Source organism: Astatotilapia calliptera, chromosome 17, assembly GCF_964374335.1.
Source record: "Astatotilapia calliptera chromosome 17, fAstCal68.1, whole genome shotgun sequence".
Classification (NCBI taxonomy): Eukaryota; Metazoa; Chordata; class Actinopteri; order Cichliformes; family Cichlidae; genus Astatotilapia; species Astatotilapia calliptera.
The window spans coordinates 41258383-41264179 of NC_137438.1; the positions used below are offsets into that span (position 1 = coordinate 41258383).

The 5797-nt window shown below is 42.7% G+C and overlaps 1 long non-coding RNA gene across 2 annotated transcripts; it reads right to left on the reverse strand.

Moving 5' to 3' along the window:
- Window positions 1-3643: 3643 nt before the first annotated feature.
- Window positions 3644-4782, reverse strand: LOC145421395 (uncharacterized). Of its 2 annotated transcripts, XR_013902742.1 has the most exons (3): window positions 4546-4782; window positions 4357-4469; window positions 3644-4271 (listed from the first exon to the last, which is right to left on the reverse strand). It is a non-coding gene; the product is annotated as an uncharacterized LOC145421395 (long non-coding RNA). The 2 variants fall into 2 exon arrangements; XR_013902741.1 differs by having other exon boundaries at window positions 3644-4469.
- Window positions 4783-5797: the final 1015 nt, after the last annotated feature.

Consider the following 5797-nt stretch of genomic DNA (forward strand, 5'->3'; position numbering starts at 1 on the left):
ACCAAAAGCGAGGTATATCATATCTGTATATATTTTGTCGCAGCAGCAGCAAAGACTAACTGGAGACAGTCAAGATTCCTTTTGCTCAACTAACGAATACACAATGAGGTGGAAATAGTCCAATAATAGAATTGTACATCAGACAAAGCTCTGTGAAATGATTTCTCTGTCTCCTCAGATGTGATCCGACTCTGCAACAGGAGCTCAGATCTGCTAAAATCCCAGTCTGAAGCTGCAGCCTTGCAATCCTCACTTTCATTCATCCAATCAGGCTCGCTTCAGGTCTTTAGATCAAGAAGATCAAAGTAGAAAAAGTAGAATTGAGATTCATTGTGTGTGACTATCAGAGCATCAGTGAGCACAGAGCATAAAGATTGTGTTAACATTACAAAGTGACTCCCTGATAATGTGCTGCACTGCAAACAGGAAACATCACTGATGCTACCTGAGATCACAATATTGCAAACACAGCTGGAGCCTGGTGTCAGTAACAGTCAGAGAGTCAGTGTCAGTGTGGTGTTTCAGTCTCAGCTCACATTGTCTGTGGGTCCAGAGTGAAAGTGGCCGATGCTCACAGTGCTGACAGTGATTGTATTTGTGTAGGCTTTTCTGAAGCAGGAAGCTTCTGTGAGGGTTACAGACGTGGTGGGGCTGCTGTCTCTGGGGAGCTCATGTATGGCTGTTCTTTCAAAGAGAAAAGAACAAAAAGAATCTAACTTCATCCGTGCTGTGATCCAAAGCTATGAACTAAACTAAAGCCACGTGGAACAAACACCTTGATACCTGCTAGCATGCTAAATCTCTGCACAGAGAAACGCAAATATTACAGGAAATGAAATCAGCAGCTCCTGGTTTCAGCTGGGAAACATCAAACACATGATGAACTCTCATGTTCTGAGGCTGTCACGGTCTGCGGAGGCAGACCGTGCGGAAATGTGTGTGGTGGACCCAGGTGCGAACACAAGCGAGGATGCAGGAGTGGATTTAAACAAAAGCGAGCCTTTTATTATGGCTGATGAGAGGAACAAAACAGAGTGAAGGCAGCATATGAGTAGTAGCTCAACGGAAACCTAAACTGAACAAACTAAGGAAAGGCTATGGCTGGAGATACGGAACACAGGGGGTGGGAACACAGACGACGCGACGCAGACTACATGAAACACAGAGACTAAATACACATGAGGGATGATCAGGGGAAGTGGCCACACATGGGATCACGGCTGACACACATGAACCTAACGACAGGACAGGAGGGTGCAACTGAATACACTGACAATGAATACAGACTTACAAAGTAAAACAGGAAACATGGAAATTAGACATAACAAGAACTAAACACAACCACGCAGACAGGACTCATGACCCAGGGAAACTTAGTACAGGGGAGATGACATAACTGACAGCAAGAACTTGACAGTACAAGACACACAGACATAAACACACGAAGGGCAAGGGAGACTTAATGCAAGGGTAATAAATACAAATGGCTGGACTACCTTAAAGAACCTAAACAAACAATAAACATCAAAATAGGCTAAACATAACACACTGGGTCACACGACCCAGGACCATGACAGAGGCTACTTTAAGCCAGCAGACAGGATTCGTCATGGTATTTATCTCAAACAGACCAATGAAACTGGGAGCAGCTTTCTTCAGACTCACACTCAGAGGGCAATGGTATATTCCTGCCAGATAATCAGATACTCTAACCTGAAATAAACACACTGCCTATCCATTCCACAAGCTGTGGTTTTGGGTCCCTCATTCTGCTCACCGTGACAGTCTTATTCTCTTCACCAGAAGCAACCATAAAAAATGACCACTCCTTCCTGAGCCTGGTTCTTCTGGAGGTTTCTTCCTGTTAAAAATAAATTTTTCTTTCCCACTGTCTCCCAAAAACTTGCTCATAATAGGTCGTCTGATTGCTGGGGTTTTCTGTGTGTAGGATCTTTAACTTAAATTTTAAGCTCCTTGAGGAAAATTTTAATGGGATTTTGTGCCAGCTAAATAAAACTGAATTGAATGAAACACTAGGTTAGCAAAGATTTTGCTGTTGCATGCTTTCTGGAGTAGGTGGCATTCATAAAAAGAATATTCTGTGCAAGAAGATGATTTATGAAACAGGCCTTGTATATTAGTCGGATGCTGCCAACAACACCTTTTTCATGTGGACACACAGGTGAAGTCCTGGTTTAACGTAATGGGTTGAATGCCAGCTTCATGTGGCAGCTTATTGCCATTACTAGTGTTTGGTAAGTGGAAAAATACCCCGGATATGTAACAGACTGACTGTGGTGACCATAGAAAGTTGAACAGGATCAAGTAGACTGTCAACAAACCTCCTGGGTTTGAATGTTTGCATTGTTCATATTCCAAAGAAAACAAACAGTATCAGACCTGAGCTGGGATCAGTGCGAGTCACCATGGAGACGGAGGGAAAGAAGGCGCGGTCAATGTATTTTACAGCGCTTGAGGCCGAAATTCTGATGGCAGCATATGCCGATAACATGCAAATTCCGCGGAAAAAAGTAAAGTTAGCCACAGCTGCAAAAGACAGGGAGCATGCATGGCAAAACATAGCCGACAGAGTCAATGCGTGAGTGTTAATATAAACATTGATCTAGGGATTTCCACCCATTTAACACATTATTTTATCATGTTATTTTATTTGTTATTTTATACATTTTATTTTGTGACGTGATGTGAGCGCAGGTGCAACCCAACAGGCCCCAAACGTGCCTGGCAGCAAGTAAAAATGAAATATAAAAATATAGTCCAAACAGGTAAGGTGTAATTGTATTATGAGCCATAGTGCTTGGTCTGTTTGTCCCATGTAAATCAATTGCAGTTAGAGGCTACATTAATTTCCTTTCTGTAAGCACTTATTGAAATTATCTGAGCACATTACAAGTACATATTTGCTTACTCTGTATGCTCAAATGTGACCCGTTATAGCCAACAGATAAAAAGCGGAGGCCCGAAAAACAGGTGGGGGTCCTCCACCACCACCACTCACAGAGGCTGAGCAGTTGGCCCTCAGCCAAAACAGTGGGCGCCCTGTGGCTGAAGGCATCTCTGCGGGGACATCCTCTGAGTCAATAACCCCGCAAGACACAAGTGCCGACATAAGGGGTAAATTCAAAATAATACATGATGTGCATACATCCTTTCTTCACAGTCACCTTCGCAGTGCTACTCATTCATCTGATAAACTCTTCACCATAATGGATTATTTTGTAGTGAAGTTATTTTCCTACTGATTTTGCCTTCCCTCAGTCTTGGTTGTCTTTGAGAGCATAATGACAATGAAGTGTAAGGTGATTGGTATGTTTGTTAATTGCCATTTGGTCCCTTGTAAGTTATAAGTGACCTGTATAAACCTCATATTCTATCAGTTGATGGTGGTGGTGCACTGCATCTGGTGCAGCCTCCTGTTGAGCCAGACCAACATGCAGTTGTGAGTAATACTCCACAGATTATATGAGTTTACAGTAGAACAGCAATGTTGTTTATTTCTTTACTACAGGAAAATAATGAAGAAACATTGACAGCTGTTACAGAGGAGGAAGCAACAGAGACACTTTATGAGGTGTACATCTTTTAATACTTTGTGTACAGGAAACACAGGTGACCAATAAAGCCAGTTGAACAAAAAATCTGTTTATTCTTCTTTCAACATGTTGAGGTGATGGGTCAAAAGAAATGATTGTGACATATGGTGTCTCTGACTGCACTTCCATCTTGTATGTCCGTGGGAGGGTCAGGATGTTCATGGTTTGGATCACTGCTGATGTCTGGTTCAGAAGGACAGTGTTCTCCTCTAATTGTGGCAATGTTGTGAAGAATCACACATGCCACAATAATGTCACATGCCCTTTCTGTGGTGACCCTGAGTCTTTGCAGGCACTGGAACCGGGCCTTAAGCATTCCGATAGTCATTTCAATTCTGGCTCTTGTCCTGCAATTAGCCAGATTATATCGCTGCTGTGGGCCCGGTTCAGGGTCAGAGTAAGGGGTAAGCAAATAGGGTAAACATGGATACCCCCTATCACCAAGCAAGTAGCCAGTGAACTCTCCTAAGACAGAAGGATACACTTCAGTTCAAATGTCCCTGAAGCAATTGGTCTTTATATATTTTAAAGTATTTTCAACTCACCATGTCCAAATTTTGTGCTCAGTGTACATTCACGGAATATTTGTGAGTCATGGACAGAGCCTGGCCACTTGGCTTCCACATTTGTGATAATGTTGGCAGCATCACATATGATCTTCACAGTGCAGAGAACACAAATTAGCATCCATTACTATGATGAAATAATTTGTTAGTTTGAAATGCTACAGGGAACTATGTACCTGCACATTAATGCTGTGGAAAGACTTCCTGTTCACATAGTCTCCTTCATTTACTGAAGGAGCAATGATTGGAATGTGAGTGCCATCTGTACAGCCAATCACGCCTGGGAACCCTGAAAATAAATGTAATATTTAAGTAGTAGTTCAAGTATCACCACATCATAAATTAAGTTTTGGTCATCCTGATACCTGCAATTTTGTGGAATCCCTCTTTGATGAATCTTGTGGGTCTATGACCGGGGAACACCACAAACGTGTACAGGAGACGTTTCAGTGCAACTGTAACATTCCTGACTGCCCGACAGACGGTAGCCTTGGAAACGTGCTCAGCGTCATCAATATTATACAGAAAGCTCCCGTTTGCAAAAAACCGAAGTGCAATACAAATAATATGTACAGAACTGAGAGAATGTCCGCGATGTGTCACATGCGTAATATATGGCCTGAGGATGTTATCCAAATAACTTATAGATTGTGCTGAAAAACGGTAACGTTCGCACAGACAATCATCAGGAAATGATAAAATGTCCAAATGCGCTCTGATCACTCTCTCCCGGCGGTGAGCTCTGCGGAGAATTTGGGCTTCACGATCTACTGGCTCTTCAAGGAAGGGACACGCCATGTCTGACACTTCCTACTGTCAGGTTTCCGACAAAGGGGCGGAGACAGTCAGGGTTAGTTGTAGTAAACCTGCTAGGGGGCAGGTTAGCTTCACGGCGTGTGTCGTCATAGTGACTCACTCAGGCTTCAGCTGAACTCGCTTTGTGAAACCGAAAACCCAGAGTTTTCGTTAACTCAGGGTATACTTACTCAGTTTTTCCACTAAACCGGCTTCCTGAAACAGGGCCCAGGTGACAAATCGTCAACATGTTATGCTTCCGGGCACCCAGCATGTCCCGAAATGACGAGGTCGGAAAAATGAGGAACCATGAGAACCGTTTGTAATCAATCTACACATGTTCCTTCATTTTATTTAAATCACTTTGGAAAACACTATTTAGTGTCATTAAAGTGCTGGTAAGGGTTAGGGATAAGGTTATGGTTAGGGCTGGAATACATGGCTGGAACGTGATGTTTCGCCTCTGGAGTGAGAACGGGCTGATCAGTGTGTTCATACTGGCAGCTACAACATGGTTTCATCTTTAAAAGTGAACTTTATTCTGACCGGTCTGACCAGTTTGAAGGCAAATATACACAATGATGAGTGCAGGGGTGGTCCTAGCCTGTTTGGTGCCCTGGGAGAATGCTCCCTCTTGTTTCAAGATTCAAGAGCTTTATTGTCAGTACTGTAGTATACACAGTATACAGTGCACTAAAATGCTGTTTCACCCTAAGCCCCCCATGGTGCATTTATAAATATGTAAAGGATATATTTCCAAGAGATAAAAAAACAAACAAACTAGGAATTACAAATAAATAGCATGTTAAGTTTCGGTAAAAT